We start from the raw sequence: 18,785 nt of genomic DNA on the forward strand, positions 1-18,785 counted from the left end.
ACATTAGCCAAGACACATTAGCCAAGACACCTAAGTCGAGACACATTAGCCAAGACACATTAGCCAAGACACCTTAGCAAAGACACATTAGCCAAGACACCTTAGCCAAGACACCTTAGCCAAGACACCTTAGCCAAGACACCTTAGCCAAGACACATTAGCCAAGACACATTAGCCAAGACACCTTAGCCAAGACACTTTAGCCGAGACACATTAGCCAAGACACCTTAGCCAAGACACCTTAGCCAAGACACCTTAGCCAAGACACATTAGCCAAGACACCTTAGCCAAGACACCTTAGCCAAGACACCTTAGCCAAGACACATTAGCCAAGACACATTAGCCAAGACACATTAGCCAAGACACATTAGCCAAGACACCTTAGCAAAGACACATTAGCCAAGACACCTTAGCCAAGACACATTAGCCAAGTTACATTTGCCAAGACACCTTAGCCAAGACACCTTAGCCAAGACACCTTAGCCAAGACACATTAGCCAAGACACCTTAGCGAAGACACATTAGCCAAGACACATTAGCCAAGACACCTTAGCCAAGACACATTAGCCAAGACACATTAGCCAAGACACCTTAGCCAAGACACATTAGCCAAGACACCTTAGCCAAGACACCTTAGCCAAGACACCTTAGCCAAGACACATTAGCCAAGACACATTAGCCAAGACACCTTAGCCAAGACACCTTAGCCAAGATACATTAGCCAAGACACCTTAGCCAAGACACATTAGCCAAGACACATTAGCCAAGACATATTAGCCTAGACACATTAGCCAAGACACCTTAGCCAAGACACATTAGCAAAGACACATAAGCCAAAACAAAATGCGAGGCTGGAAAACCCGGATGTTCAACAAAGAACTTTTCTTGGAAGCGCTTAACTTCGGCGATTTTGGAATAGTTCGAAATGCTCCAGATCTTGTAGCTGCTCTGTCCACGGCGTGTGATGCCACGATGCCCCGTAGAAAGCCACCCCGTCATTCCCGTACTCCTGCCTACTGGTGGGACTCTACCATCGCGAAGTTCCGGTCTGATTGCTTGGCAGCCCGCAGAAAAATGCAACGTGAGAGGTGTCCGAAACGAAAACTGCAGCTGAGAGACGCCTACGTTACGGCTAGGTCGGTCTTAAAGAGAGAGATTAAGTCGAGCAAACGGCGTTACTTCCTTCAATTATGCGCAGCAGTCGCTCGGAAGCCATGGGGTTCTGCTTTCAAGGAGCTGATGGGGAAAGGCAGAACACATGAACCCGTCGAGCGTTGCCCTGTTGTGCTTAAAAGCATCATCGAAAGATTGTTCCCGACGCACAACCCTCCGGTACTAAACCCAGCGTTCACAGTCCCGGAGTCTGAACCTGAGCCGATTACAGTCGACGAGATCCTCAGGATCGCTGACCGCCTCAAACCAGGAAAAGCACCCGGGCCGGATGGACTTCCTAACGAGGCAGTCATGGTGGCCATGAAAGCGTATCCGGCAGTGTTCCAAACCGTGCTGCAGACCACTCTCCTGTCTGGGCAGTTCCCGTCGTTGTGGAAGAAGCAAAAGCTGGTTCTAATACCAAAGCCGGGCAAGCCACCGGGTGACCCGTCAGCCTTCAGGCCGTTGGGTCTCATCGACACCATGGCTAAGGTTCAGGAGATGACGCTTCTGGATCGTTTGGTTCAATACACGGAAGGCGAACACGGACTTTCTGAGCGCCAGTTCGGTTTTCGGAAGAAGAGCTCAACGGTTGACGCAGTACTGGCGGTGCTCGAGAAAGGCAACGCAGCGTTTCGTCGGAAAAGGTGTGGTGCTCGCTTCTGTGCAGTCGTCACTATAGACATCAAAAACGCATTCAACAGCGCTAGTTGGGAGGCGATCGCAGTTGCGTTGGAGAACATGAGGGTTCCCCCGTATTTGTGCAGGGTGCTGAGGAGCTACCTCCACGGCCGCGTTTTGCAGTACGAAACAGCCGAGGGGGTTAAAACGTCCACCATTACAGCCGGAGTTCCACAGGGATCAGTTCTTGGTCCCACCCTGTGGAACGTCATGTATAACGGAGTACTAACCCTCGCTCTTCCTCCAAAAACTGAGCTCACCGGCTTTGCAGACGACATTGCGTTAACAGTCACCGGCGAATCCATCGAGGAGGTTGAGATGTTAGCCACGGATGCTGTCGGTAGAATCGATGAATGGATGAAAGCAGCCTGCTTAGAAATTGCGCACGCGAAAACAGAGTTCATACTCATCAGCAGCCATAAGGAAGTGCAGAAGGCATCGATACTGGTGGGCTCAGAGCACATTGAGTCCGTCAGGAATCTCAAATACCTTGGGATTCGAATCGATGACCGGCTGAAATTCAAGCACCATCTAGATGATGCATGCAATAAAGCCATGAAGACCGCAAATGCATTGGCATCATTCATGCCAAACATAGGGGGACCCAGCAGCAGCATACGACGTCTTCACGCATGCGTTGCCATATCCGTTATAAGATATGGTGCGCCAGTCTGGGCGCATATTCTGTCGGAAAAGCAGCACCAGAATATTGTACGTAGAGTACATCGGCGATTGGCCATGCGTGTTGCTAGTGCTTACCGTACCATCTCGTACGATGCGGTTTGCGTGATATCGGGTATGATGCCCCTATGCATCATTCTTGAGGAGGACTTGGAGAATTTCCGGACGGCACGTTCGGGGGAACCTCTCACTGCAGCTATGAAGAAACGCATCAGGGCAGAGACGACGCAGAAATGGCAGAGCAGCTGGTCAAGTTCAACAACAGGCAGATGGACCTATTCGCTGATTCCCGATGTTGCGGCATGGGTTGGAAGGACGCATGGTGACGTAGACTTCTTCGTCACGCAGATTCTTTCCGGCCATGGCTGCTTCCGGAGCTACTTGCATAGGTTTACGCACGCGTCTTCGCCGCGGTGCCCAGCTTGTCCGGACGCCGACGAGACGGCAGAACATGTCATGTTCGGCTGTCCAAGGTTCATCGCCGAACGTCAGCAACTGAACGACATGTGCGATACGGAGGTAAGGCACTCAAACTTGGTGCAGCTGATGCTCCAGAACAGCAATATGTGGGAGGCTGCGTCGACGATGATGCGCCAGGTCGTTACAAAGCTGCAGCGGTGGTGGAGAGAAGACCAGATGCATGGTCTTGCCTGAGTGTTTAGTGTGAAGTGTTGTGTTGTTTGTGTGTGCGTGTGTGACCGTTCATTGTAAAACCTACATGTGCTCGAGAGTGTTATATGTTGCTAGTACGTACCAAGTAGACTAAGTGCACAGCACTGCCCCTCCCATGAAGTAATACCGCGAGGTGATTCCGTGGGAGGGTGCACAGGGTTCAAGGAGAGTTTTTTACTGGGTAAAAATCCCATGTCCCCCACTGTGGGTGTCTGTCGAAGATTTTAAACTCCTTGTAAAAAAAAAAAAAAAAACCTTACCCAAGACACATTAGCCAAGACACATTAGCCAAGACACATTAGCCAAGACACCAAAGCCAAGACACATTAGCCAAGACACATTAGCCAAGACACCTAAGCCAAGACACATTAGCCAAGACACCTTAGCGAAGACACATTAGCCAAGACACCTTAGCCAAGACACATTAGCCAAGACACCTTAGCCAAGACTCTTTAGCCAAGACACCTTAGACAAGACACATTAGCCAAGACACCTTAGCCAAGACAAATTAGCCAAGACACCTTAGCCAAGACACATTAGCCGAGACACATTAGCCAAGACACATTAGCCAAGACACATAAGCCAAGACACATTAGCCAAGACACCTTAGCCAAGACACATTAGCCAAGACACCTTAGCCAAGACACCTTAGCCAAGACACATTAGCCAAGACACATTAGCCAAGGCACATTAGCCAAGACACCTTAGACAAGACACCTTAGCCAAGACACCTAAGCCAAGACACCTTAGCAAAGACACATTAGCCAAAACACTTTAGACAAGACACCTTAGCCAAGACACCTTAGCCGAGACACATTAGCCCAGGCACATTAGCCAAGACACATTAGCCAAGACACCTTAGCCAAGACACATTAGCCAAGACACCAAAGCCAAGACACATTAGCCAAGACACCTTAGCGAAGACACATTAGCCAAGACACATTAGCCAAGACACCTTAGCCAAGACACCTTAGCCAAGACACCTTAGCCAAGAAACATTAGCCAAGACACCTTAGCCAAGACACCTTAGCCAAGACACATTAGACAAGACACCTTAGCCAAGACACATTAGCCAAGACACCTTAGCCAAGACACCTTAGCCAAGACACCTTAGCCAAGACACATTAGCCAAGACACCTTAGCCAAGACACATTAGCCAAGACACCTTAGCCAAGACACATTAGCCAAGACACCTTAGCCAAAACACCTTAGCCAAGACACCTTAGCCAAGACACATTAGCCAAGACACCTTAGCCAACACACATTAGCCAAGACACCTAAGCCAAGACAAATTAGCCAAGACACCTTAGCGAAGACACATTAGCCAAGACACCTTAGCCAAGACACATTAGCCAAGACACATTAGCCAAGACTCTTTAGCCAAGACACCTTAGACAAGACACATTAGCCAAGACACCTTAGCCAAGACACATTAGCCAAGACACCTTAGCCAAGACACATTAGCCAAGACACCAAAGCCAAGACACATTAGCCAAGACACCTTAGCGAAGACACATTAGCCAAGACACATAAGCCAAGACACCTTAGCCAAGACACCTTAGCCAAGACACCTTAGCCAAGAAATATTAGCAAAGACACCTTAGCCAAGACACCTTAGCCAAGACACCTTAGCCAAGACACATAAGACAAGACACCTTAACCAAGACACCTTAGCCAAGACACCTTTGCCAAGACACATTAGCCAAGACACCTTAGCCAAGACACATTAGCCAAGACACCTTCGCCAAGACACCTTTGCCACGACACCTTAGCCAAAACACCTTAGCCAAGACACATTAACCAAGACACCTTAGCCAAGACACCTTAGCCAAGACACCTTAGCCAAGACACATTAACCAAGACACCTTAGCCAAGACACATTAGCCAAGACACCTTAGCCAAGACACATTAGCCAAGACACATTAGCCAAAACACCTTAGCCAAGACACCTTAGCCAAGACACCTTAGCCAAGACACCTTAGCCAAGACACCTTTGCCAAGACACATTAGCCAAAACACATTAGCCAAGACACCTTAGCCAAGACACCTTAGCCAAGACACCTTAGCGAAGACACATTAGCCAAGACACATTAGCCAAGACACCTTAGCCAAGACACATTAGCCAAGACACATTAGCCAAGACACATTAGCCAAGACACATTAGCCAAGACACATTAGACAAGACACCTTAGCCAAGACACCTTAGCCAAGACACCTTAGCCAAGACACATTAGCCAAAACACTTTAGACAAGACACCTTAGCCAAGACACATTAGCCGAGACACATTAGCCAAGGCACATTAGCCAAGACACATTAGCCAAGACACCTTAGCCAAGACACATTAGCCAAGACACCAAAGCCAAGACACATTAGCCAAGACACCTTAGCGAAGACACATTAGCCAAGACACATTAGCCAAGACACATTAGCCAAAACACCTTAGCCAAGACACCTTAGCCAAGACACCTTAGCCAAGACACATTAGCCAAGACACATTAGCCAAGACACCTTAGCCAAGACACCTTAGCCAAGACACATTAGCCAAGACACATTAGCCAAGACACCTTAGCCAAGACACATTAGCCAAGACACCTAAGCCAAGACACATTAGCCAAGACACATTAGCCAAAACACATTAGCCAAGACACCTTAGCCAAGACACCTTAGCCAAGACACCTTAGCCAAGACACATTAGCCAAAACACTTTAGACAAGACACCTTAGCCAAGACACATTAGCCGAGACACATTAGCCCAGGCACATTAGCCAAGACACATTAGCCAAGACACCTTAGCCAAGACACATTAGCCAAGACACCAAAGCCAAGACACATTAGCCAAGACACCTTAGCGAAGACACATTAGGCAAGACACATTAGCCAAGACACATTAGCCAAAACACCTTAGCCAAGACACATTAGCCAAGACACCTTAGCCAAGACACATTAGCCAAGACACATTAGCCAAGACACCTTAGCCAAGACACCTTAGCCAAGACACATTAGCCAAGACACATTAGCCAAGACACCTTAGCCAAGACACCTAAGCCAAGACACCTTACCCAAGACACATTAGCCAAGACACCTTAGCCAAGACACCTTAGCCAAGACACCTTAGCGAAGACACATTAGCCAAGACACATTAGCCAAGACACCTTAGCCAAGACACATTAGCCAAGACACCAAAGCCAAGACACATTAGCCAAGACACATTAGCCAAGACACATTAGACAAGACACCTTAGCCAAGACACCTTAGCCAAGACACCTTAGCCAAGACACATTAGCCAAAACACTTTAGACAAGACACCTTAGCCAAGACACATTAGCCGAGACACATTAGCCCAGGCACATTAGCCACGACACATTAGCCAAGACACCTTAGCCAAGACACATTAGCCAAGACACCAAAGCCAAGACACATTAGCCAAGACACCTTAGCGAAGACACATTAGCCAAGACACATTAGCCAAGACACATTAGCCAAGACATATTAGCCAAGACACCTTAGCCAAGACACATTAGCCAAGACACATTAGCCAAGACACATTAGCCAAGACACATTAGCCAAGACACATTAGACAAGACACCTTAGCCAAGACACCTTAGCCAAGACACCTTAGCCAAGACACATTAGCCAAGACACCTTAGCCAAGACACCTTAGCCAAGACACCTTTGCCAAGACACCTTAGCCAAGACACATTAGCCAAGACACCTTAGCCAAAACACATTAGCCAAGACACCTTAGCCAAGACACCTTAGCCAAGACACATTAGCCAAGACACATTAGCCAAGACACCTAAGTCGAGACACATTAGCCAAGACACCTTAGCCAAGACACCATAGCCAAGACACCTTAGCCAAGACACCTTAGCCAAGACACCTTAGCCACAACACATTAGCCGAGACACCTTAGCCAAGACACATTAGCCAAGACACATTAGCCAAGACACATTAGCCAAGACACATTAGCCAAGACACCTTAGCCAAGACACATTAGCCAAAACACTTTAGACAAGACACCTTAGCCAAGACACATAAGCCGAGACTCATTAGCCCAGGCACATTAGCCAAGACACATTAGCCAAGACACCTTAGCCAAGACACATTAGCCAAGACACCAAAGCCAAGACACATTAGCCAAGACACCTTAGCGAAGACACATTAGCCAAGACACCTTAGCCAAGACACCATAGCCAAGACACATTTGCCAAGACACCTTAGCCAAGACACCTTAGCCAAGACACCTTAGCCAAGACACATTAGCCAAGACACATTAGCCAAGACACCTTAGCCAAGACACCTAAGCCAAGACACATTAGCCAAGACACCTTAGCCAAGACACCTAAGCCAAGACACATTAGCCAAGACACCTTAGCAGAGACACATTAGCCAAGACACCTTAGCCAAGACACATTAGCCAAGACACCTTAGCGAAGACACATTAGCCAAGACACCTTAGCCAAGACACATTAGCCAAGACAAATTAGCCAAGACACCTTTGCCAAGACACATTAGCCAAAACACATTAGCCAGGACACCTTAGCCAAGACACCTTAGCCAAGACACATTTGCCAAGACACCTTAGCCAAGACACCTTAGCCAAGACACCTTAGCCAAGACACATTAGCCAAGACACATTAGCCAAGACACCTTAGCCAAGACACCTAAGCCAAGACACATTAGCCAAGACACCTTAGCCAAGACACATTACCCAAGACACCTAAGCCAAGACACATTAGCCAAGACACCTTAGCAGAGACACATTAGCCAAGACACCTAAGCCAAGACACATTAGCCAAGACACCTTAGCGAAGACACATTAGCCAAGACACCTTAGCCAAGACACATTAGCCAAGACAAATTAGCCAAGACTCTTTAGCCAAGACACCTTAGACAAGACACATTATCCAAGACACCTTAGCCAAGACACATTAGCCAAGACACCTTAGCCAAGACACATTAGCCAATACACCTTAGCCAAAACACATTAACCAAGACACCTTAGCCAAGACACCTTAGCCAAGACACCTTAGCGAAGACACATTAGCCAAGACACATTAGCCAAGACACCTTAGCCAAGACACATTAGCCAAAACACATTAGCCGAGACACATTAGCCAAGACACCTTAGCCAAGACACCTTAGCCAAGACACATTAGCCAAGACACCTTAGCCAAGACACATTAGCCAAGACGCATAAGCCAAGACACCTTAGCCAAGACACATTAGCCAAAACACATTAGCCGAGACACATTAGCCAAGACACATTAGCCAAAACACATTAGCCAAGACACATTAGCCAAGACACGTTAGCCAAGACACCTTTGCCAAGACACATTAGCCAAAACACATTAGCCAAGACACCTTAGCCAAGACACCTTAGCCAAGACACCTTAGCGAAGACACATTAGCCAAGACACATTAGACAAGACACCTTAGCCAAGACACCTTAGCCAAGACACCTTAGCCAAGACACATTAGCCAAGACACATTAGCCAAGACACCTTAGCCAAGACACCTTAGCCAAGACACCTTAGCCAAGACACCTTAGCCAAGACACCTTAGCCAAGACACATTAGCCAAGACACCTTAGCCAAGACACCTTAGCCAAGACACCTTAGCCAAGACACCTTAGCCAAGACACCTTAGCCAAGACACCTTACCCAAGACTTATTAGCCAAGACACATTAGCCAAGACACCTTAGCCAAGACACATTAGCCAAGACACCTTAGCCAAGACACTTTGCCAAGACACATTAGCCACGACACATTAGCCAAGACACCTTAGCCAAGACACATTAAACAAGACACCTTAGCCAAGACACCTTAGCCAAGACACCTTAGCCAAGACACATTAGCCAAGACACCTTGGCCAAGACACCTTAGCCAAGACACCTTAGCCAAGACACATTAGCCAAGACACCTTAGCCAAGACACCTTAGCCAAGACACCTTTGCCAAGACACATTAGCCAAAACACATTAGCCAAGACACCTTAGCCAAGACACCTTAGTCAAGACACCTTAGCGAAGACACATTAGCCAAGACACTTTAGCCAAGACACCTTAGCCAAGACACATTAGCCAAAACACATTAGCCGAGACACCTTAGCCAAGACACCTTAGCCAAGACACCTTAGCCAAGACACATTAGCCAAGACACATTAGCCAAGACGCATTAGCCAAGACACCTTAACCAAGACACATTAGCCAAAACACATTAGCCGAGACACATTAGCCAAGATACATTAGCCAAAACACATTAGCCGAGACACATTAGCCAAGACACCTTAGCCAAGACACCTTAGCCAAGACACATTAGCCAAGACACCTTAGCCAAGACACCTTAGCCAAGACACATTAGCCAAAACACATTAGCCGAGACACATTAGCCAAGACACCTTAGCCAAGACACCTTAGCCAAGACACCTTAGCCAAGACACCTTAGCCAAGACACATTAGCCAAGACACCTTAGCCAAGACACCTTAGCCAAGACATCTTTGCCAAGACACATTAGCCAAAACACATTAGCCAAGACACCTTAGCCAAGACACCTTAGCCAGGACACCTTAGCGAAGACACATTAGCCAAGACACATTAGCCAAGACACCTTAGCCAAGACACCTTAGCCAAGACACATTAGCCAAAACACATTAGCCGAGACACATTAGCCAAGACACCTTAGCCAAGACACCTTAGCCAAGACACATTAGCCAAGACACCTTAGCCAAGACACCTTAGCCAAGATACCTTAGCCAAGACACATTAGCCAAGACACCTTAGCCAAGACACCTTAGCCAAGACACCTTAGCCAAGACACCTTAGCCAAGATACCTTACCCAAGACACATTAGCCAAGACACATTAGCCAAGACACCTTAGCCAAAACACCTTAGCCAAGACACCTTAGCCAAGACACCTTAGCCAAGACACATTAGCCAAGACACCTTAGCCAAGACACATTAGCCAAGACACCTTAGCCAAGACACTTTAGCCAAGACACATTAGCCGAGACACATTAGCCGAGACACATTAGCCAAGACACCTTAGCCAAGACACCTTATCCAAGACACATTAGCCGAGACACATTAGCCAAGACACCTTAGCCAAGACACCTTAGCCAAGACACCTTAGCCAAGACACCTTAGCCAAGACACTTTAGCCAAGACACATTAGCCAAGACACATTAGCCAAGACACCTAAGCCAAGACACTTTAGCCAAGACACATTAGCCAAGACACCTTAGCCAAGACACCTTAGCCAAGACACATTAGCCAAGACACCTTAGCCAAGACACATTAGCCAAGACACCTTAGCCAAGACACATTAGCCGAGACACATTAGCCAAGACACCTTAGCCAAGACACCTTAGCCAAGACACATTAGCCAAGACACCTTAGTCAAGACACCTTAGCCAAGACACATTAGCCGAGACACATTAGCCAAGACACCTTAGCCAAGACACCTTAGCCAAGACACCTTAGCCAAGACACCTTAGCCAAGACACATTAGCCAAGACACCTTAGCCAAGACACATTAGCCAAGACACCTTAGCCAAGACACCTTAGCCGAGACACATTAGCCAAGACACCTAAGCCAAGACACTTTACCCAAAACACATTAGCCAAGACACCTTAGCCAAGACACCTTAGCCAAGACACATTAGCCAAGACACCTTAGCCAAGACACATTAGCCAAGACACCTTAGCCAAGACACATTAGCCAAGACACCTTAGCCAAGACACATTAGCCAAGACACATTAGCCAAGACACCTTAGCCAAGACACATTAGCCAAGACACCTTAGCCAAGACACATTAGCCAAGACACCTTAGCCAAGACACTTTAGCCAAGACACCTTAGCCAAGACACATAAGCCGAGACACATTAGCCAAGACACATTAGCCAAGACACCTTAGCCAAGACACCTTAGCCAAGACACCTTAGCCAAGACACCTTAGCCAAGACACTTTAGCCAAGACACATTAGCCAAGACACCTTAGCCAAGACACATTAGACAAAACACCTTAGCCAAGACACATTAGCCAAGACACCTTAGCCAAGACACCTTAGCCAAGACACATTAGCCAAGACACCTTAGCCAAGACACATAAGCCAAGACACCTTAGTCAAGACACCTTAGCCAAGACACCTTAGCCAAGACACCTTAGCCAAGACACATTAGCCAAGACACCTTAGCCAAGACACATTAGCCAAGACACCTTAGCCAAGACACATTAGCCAAGACACCTTAGCCAAAACATATTAGCCAAGACACCTTAGCCAAGACACCTTAGCCAAGACACATTAGCCAAGACACCTTAGCCAAGACACATTAGCCAAGACACCTTAGCCAAGACACATTAGCCAAGACACCTTAGCCAAGACACATTAGACAAAACACCTTAGCCAAGACACATAAGCCAAGACACCTTAGCCAAGACACATTAGCCAAGACACCTTAGCCAAGACACATTAGCCAAGACACCTTAGCCAAGACACCTTAGCCAAGACACCTTAGAAAAGACACCTTAGCCAAGACACATAAGCCGATACACCTTAGCCAAGACACCTTAGCCAAGACACCTTAGCCAAGACACCTTAGCCAAGACACATTAGCCGAGACACATTAGCCAAGACACCTTAGCCAAGACACCTTAGCCAAGACACCTTAGCCAAGACACATTAGCCAAGACACCTTAGCCAAGACACCTTAGCCAAGACACCTTAGCCAAGACACATAAGCCGAGATACATTAGCCAAGACACATTAGCCAAGACACCTTAGCCAAGACACATTAGCCAAGACACCTTAGCCAAGACACCTTAGCCAAGACACTTTAGCCAAGACACATTAGCCAAGACACATTGGCCGAGACACCTTAGCCAAGACACCTCAGCCAAGACACCTTAGCCAAGAAACCTTTGCCAAGACACCTTAGCCAAGACACCTTAGCCAAGACACTTTAGCCAAGACACCTTAGCCAAGACACTTTAGCCGAGACACATTAGCCAAGACACCTTAGCCAAGACACCTTAGCCAAGACACATTAACCGAGACACATTAGCCAAGACACATTAGCCAAGACACCTTAGCCAAGACACCTTAGCCGAGACACATTAGCCAAGACACCTTAGCCAAGACACTTTAGCCAAGACACATTAGCCAAGACACATTAGCGAAGACACCTTAGCCGAGACACATTAGCCAAGACACCTTAGCCAAGACACATTAGCCAAGACACCTTAGCCAAAACACATTAGCCAAGACACCTTAGCTAAGACACCTTAGCCAAGACACATTAGCCGAGACACCTTAGCCAAGACACCTTAGCCAAGACACCTTAGCCGAGACACCTTAGCCGAGACACATTAGCCAAGACACATTAGCCAAGACACCTTAGCCAAGACACCTTAGCCAAGACACCTTAGCCGAGACACATTAGCCAAGACACCTTAGCCAAGACACCTTAGCCAAGACACCTTAGCCAAGACACCTTAGCCAAGACACCTTAGCCAAGACACCTTAGCCGAGACACATTAGCCAAGACACCTTAGCCAAGACACCTTAGCCAAGACACATAAGCCAAGACACCTTAGCCGAGACACATTAGCCAAGACACCTTAGCCAAGACACATAAGCCAAGACACCTTAGCCGAGACACATTAGCCAATACACCTTAGCCAAGACACCTTAGCCAAGACACCTTAGCCAAGACACATTAGCCAAGACACCTTAGCCAAGACACCTTAGCCAAGACACATTAGCCAAGACACCTTAGCCAAGACACCTTAGCCAAGACACATTAGCCAAGACACCTTAGCCAAGACACCTTAGCCAAGACACCTTAGCCAAGACACATTAGCCAAGACACCTTAGCCAAGACACCTTAGCCGAGACACATTAGCCAAGACACCTTAGCCAAGACACCTTAGCCAAGACACCTTAGCCAAGACACTTTAGCCAAGACACATTAGCCAAGACACATTAGCCAAGACACCTTAGCCAAGACACATTAGCCAAGACACCTTAGCCAAGACACCTTAGCCAAGACACCTTAGCCAAGACACATTAGCCAAGACACCTTAGCCAAGACACATTAGCCAAGACACCTTAGCCAAGACACATTAGCCAAGACACCTTAGCCAAGACACCTTAGCCAAAACACATTAGCCAAGACACCTTAGCCAAGACACATAAGAAAAACACCTTAGCCAAGACACCTTAGCCAAGACACCTTAGCCAAGACACATTAGCCAAGACACCTTAGCCAAAACACATTAGCCAAGACACCTTAGCTAAGACACCTTAGCCAAGACACATTAGCCGAGACACCTTAGCCAAGACACCTTAGCCAAGACACCTTAGCCAAGACACCTTAGCCAAGACACCTTAGCCAAGACACATTAGACAAAACACCTTAGCCAAGACACATTAGCCAAGACACCTTAGCCAAGACACATTAGCCAAGACACCTTAGCCAAGACACATTAGCCAAGACACCTTAGCCAAGACACCTTAGCCAAAACACATTAGCCAAGACACCTTAGCCAAGACACATAAGAAAAACACCTTAGCCAAGACACCTTAGCCAAGACACCTTAGCCAAGACACATTAGCCAAGACACCTTAGCCAAAACACATTAGCCAAGACACCTTAGCTAAGACACCTTAGCCAAGACACATTAGCCGAGACACCTTAGCCAAGACACCTTACCCAAGACACCTTAGCCAAGACACCTTAGCCAAGACACCTTAGCCAAGACACCTTAGCCAAGACACCTTAGCCAAGACACTTTAGCCGAGACACATTAGCCAAGACACCTTAGCCAAGACACATTAGCCAAGACACCTTAGCCAAGACACCTTAGCCAAGACACCTTAGCCAAGACACCTTAGCCAAGATACCTTAGCCAAGACACCTTAGCCAAGACACCTTAGCCAAGACACATTAGCCAAGACACCTTAGCCGAGACACATTAGCCAAGACACTTTAGCAAAGACACATTAGCCGAGACACATTAGCCAAGACACCTTAGCCAAGACACCTTAGCCAAGACACCTTAGCCAAGACACCTTAGCCAAGACACCTTAGCCAAGACACCTTAGCCAAGACACCTTAGCCGAGACACATTAGCCAAGACACCTTAGCCAAGACACCTTAGCCAAGACACCTTAGCCAAGACACCTTAGCCAAGACACCTTAGCCAAGACACCTTAGCCAGGACACATTAGCCAAGACACCTTAGCCAAGACACCTTAGCCGAGACACCTTAGCCAAAACACCTTAGCCAGGACACATTAGCCGAGACACATTAGCCAAGACACCTTAGCCAAGACACCTTAGCCAAGACACCTTAGCCAAGACACCTTAGCCAAGACACCTTAGCCAAAACACCTTAGCCAGGACACATTAGCCAAGACACATTAGCCGAGACACATTAGCCAAGACACCTTAGCCAAGACACCTTAGCCAAGACACCTTAGCCAAGACACCTTAGCCAAGACACCTTAGCCAAGACACCTTAGCCAAGACACCTTAGCCGAGACACATTAGCCAAGACACATTAGCCAAGACACCTTAGCCAAGACACCTTAGCCGAGACACCTTAGCCAAGACACCTTAGCCAAGACACCTTAGCCAAGACACCTTAGCCAAGACACATTAGCCAAGACACCTTAGCCGAGACACATTAGCCAAGACACTTTAGCCAATACACCTTAGCCAAGACACCTTAGCCAAGACACCTTAGCCAAGACACATTAGCCAAGACACCTTAGCCAAGACACCTTAGCCGAGACACATAAGCCAAGACACCTTAGCCAAGACACCTTAGCCAAGACACCTTAGCCAAGACACCTTAGCCGAGACACATTAGCCAAGACACCTTAGCCAAGACACCTTAGCCAAGACACCTTAGCCAAGACACCTTAGCCAAGACACCTTAGCCAAGACACTTTAGCCGAGACACATTAGCCAAGACACCTTAGCAAAGACACATTAGCCGAGACACATTAGCCAAGACACCTTAGCCAAGACACCTTAGCCAAGACACCTTAGCCAAGACACCTTAGCCAAGACACCTTAGCCAAGACACCTTAGCCAAGACACCTTAGCCGAGACACATTAGCCAAGACACCTTAGCCAAGACACCTTAGCCAAGACACCTTAGCCAAGACACCTTAGCCAGGACACATTAGCCAAGACACATTAGCCGAGACAACTTAGCCAAGACACCTTAGCCAAGACACATTAGCCGAGACACATTAGCCAAGACACCTTAGCAAAGACACCTTAGCCGAGACACATTAGCCAAGACACCTTAGCCAAGACACATTAGCCAAGACACATTAGCCAAGACACCTTAGCCAAGACACATTAGCCGAGACACATTAGCCAAGACACCTTAGCCAAGACACCTTAGCCAAGACACATTAGCCGAGACACATTAGCCAAGACACCTTAGCCAAGACACCTTAGCCAAGACACCTTAGCCAAGACACCTTAGCCGAGACACATTAGCCAAGACACCTTAGCCAAGACACCTTAGCCAAGACACCTTAGCCAAGACACCTTAGCCAAGACACCTTAGCCAAGACACCTTAGCCAAGACACATTAGCCTAAGACAACTTAGCCGAGACACATTAGCCAAGACACCTTAGCCAAGACACCTTAGCCAAGACACATAAGCCAAGACACCTTAGCCGAGACACATTAGCCAAGACACTTTAGCCAAGACACATAAGCCAAGACACCTTAGCCGAGACACATTAGCCAATACACCTTAGCCAAGACACCTTAGCCAAGACACCTTAGCCAAGACACATTAGCCAAGACACCTTAGCCAAGACACCTTAGCCGAGACACATTAGCCAAGACACCTTAGCCAAGACACCTTAGCCAAGACACATTAGCCAAGACACCTTAGCCAAGACACCTTAGCCAAGACACCTTAGCCAAGACACATTAGCCAAGACACCTTAGCCGAGACACATTAGCCAAGACACCTTAGCCAAGACACATTATCCAAGACACCTTAGCCAAGACACCTTAGCCAAGACACTTTAGCCAAGACACCTTAGCCAAGACACCTTAGCCAAGACACCTTATCCAAGACACATTAGCCGAGACACATTAGCCAAGACACCTTAGCCAAGACACATTAGCCGAGACACATTAGCCAAGACACCTTAGCCAAGACACATTAGCCAAGACACATTAGCCAAGACACCTTAGCCAAGACACATTAGCCGAGACACATTAGCCAAGACACCTTAGCCAAGACACCTTATCCAAGACACATTAGCCAAGACACCTTAGCCAAGACACCTTAGCCAAGACACCTTAGCCGAGACACATTAGCCAAGACACATTAGCCAAGACACATTAGCCAAGACACCTTAGCCAAGACACCTTAGCCAAGACACCTTAGCCAAGACACCTTAGCCGAGACACATTAGCCAAGACACATTAGCCAAGACACATTAGCCAAGACACCTTAGCCAAGACACCTTAGCCAAGACACATTAGCCGAGACACATTAGCCAAGACACCTTAGCCAAGACACATTAGCCGAGACACATTAGCCAAGACACTTTAGAAGAGACACATTAGCCAAGACACCTTAGCCAAGACACCTTAGCCAAGACACCTTAGCCAAGACACATTAGCCGAGACACATTAGCCGAGACACCTTAGCCAAGACACTTTAGAAGAGACACTTTAGCCAAGACACCTTAGCCAAGACACCTTAGCCAAGACACCTTAGCCAAGACACCTTAGCCAAGACACCTTAGCCGAGACACATTAGCCAAGACACATTAGCCAAGACACATTAGCCAAGACACATTAGCCAAGACACCTTAGCCAAGACACCTTAGCCAAGACACATTAGCCGAGACACATTAGCCGAGACACCTTAGCCAAGACACATTAGCCGAGACACATTAGCCAAGACACCTTAGCCAAGACACATTAGCCAAGACACATTAGCCAAGACACCTTAGCCAAGACACATTAGCCGAGACACATTAGCCAAGACACCTTAGCCAAGACACCTTATCCAAGACACATTAGCCGAGACACATTAGCCAAGACACCTTAGCCAAGACACCTTAGCCAAGACACCTTAGCCAAGACACCTTAGCCAAGACACTTTAGCCGAGACACATTAGCCAAGACACCTTAGCCAAGACACCTTAGCCAAGACACATTAGCCAAGACACCTTAGTCAAGACACCTTAGCCAAGACACATTAGCCGAGACACATTAGCCAAGACACCTTAGCCAAGACACCTTAGCCAAGACACCTTAGCCAAGACACCTTAGCCGAGACACATTAGCCAAGACACCTTAGCCAAGACACATTAGCCAAGACACATTAGCCGAGACACCTTAGCCAAGACACATTAGCCGAGACACATTAGCCAAGACACCTTAGCCAAGACACATTAGCCGAGACACATTAGCCAAGACACCTTAGCCAAGACACATTAGCCGAGACACATTAGCCAAGACACCTTAGCCAAGACACCTTATCCAAGACACATTAGCCAAGACACCTTAGCCAAGACACCTTAGCCAAGACACCTTAGCCAAGACACCTTAGCCGAGACACATTAGCCAAGACACATTAGCCAAGACACATTAGCCAAGACACCTTAGCCAAGACACCTTAGCCAAGACACATTAGCCAAGACACCTTAGCCAAGACACCTTAGCCAAGACACCTTAGCCAAGACACCTTAGCCAAGACACATTAGCCAAGACACCTTAGCCAAGACACCTTAGCCAAGACACCTTAGCCAAGACACATTAGCCAAGACACTTTAGAAGAGACACATTAGCCAAGACACCTTAGCCAAGACACCTTAGCCGAGACACATTAGCCAAGACACCTTAGCCAAGACACCTTAGCCAAGACACCTTAGCCAAGACACATTAGCCAAGACACCTTAGCCAAGACACCTTAGCCAAGACACCTTAGCCAAGACACATTAGCCAAGACACCTTAGCCGAGACACATTAGCCAAGACACCTTAGCCAAGACACATTATCCAAGACACCTTAGCCAAGACACCTTAGCCAAGACACTTTAGCCAAGACACCTTAGCCAAGACACCTTAGCCAAGACACCTTATCCAAGACACATTAGCCGAGACACATTAGCCAAGACACCTTAGCCAAGACACATTAGCCGAGACACATTAGCCAAGACACCTTAGCCAAGACACATTAGCCAAGACACATTAGCCAAGACACCTTAGCCAAGACACATTAGCCGAGACACATTAGCCAAGACACCTTAGCCAAGACACCTTATCCAAGACACATTAGCCAAGACACCTTAGCCAAGACACCTTAGCCAAGACACCTTAGCCAAGACACCTTAGCCGAGACACATTAGCCAAGACACATTAGCCAAGACACATTAGCCAAGACACCTTAGCCAAGACACCTTAGCCAAGACACCTTAGCCAAGACACCTTAGCCGAGACACATTAGCCAAGACACATTAGCCAAGACACATTAGCCAAGACACCTTAGCCAAGACACCTTAGCCAAGACACATTAGCCGAGACACATTAGCCAAGACACCT

The 18,785-nt window shown here is 47.5% G+C and overlaps 2 long non-coding RNA genes across 2 annotated transcripts in view; both read right to left on the reverse strand.

Annotated features, from left to right (window-relative positions):
- LOC125774541 (uncharacterized) overlaps positions 1-18,785 on the reverse strand; it is a 66,732-nt gene that overhangs the window by 19,315 nt on the left and 28,632 nt on the right. The window contains exon 2 of the long non-coding RNA XR_007421027.1: positions 12,527-13,114. This is a non-coding gene — a long non-coding RNA (uncharacterized LOC125774541). The remainder of the gene's footprint in view (positions 1-12,526; positions 13,115-18,785) is intronic.
- LOC125774543 (uncharacterized) lies at positions 447-10,001 on the reverse strand. Its single transcript, XR_007421030.1, has 3 exons — positions 9,713-10,001; positions 9,335-9,614; positions 447-730 (listed from the first exon to the last, which is right to left on the reverse strand). It is a non-coding gene; the product is annotated as an uncharacterized LOC125774543 (long non-coding RNA).

Source organism: Anopheles funestus, unplaced genomic scaffold (genome assembly GCF_943734845.2).
Source record: "Anopheles funestus unplaced genomic scaffold, idAnoFuneDA-416_04 scaffold_26_ctg1, whole genome shotgun sequence".
Taxonomy (NCBI): domain Eukaryota; kingdom Metazoa; phylum Arthropoda; class Insecta; order Diptera; family Culicidae; genus Anopheles; species Anopheles funestus.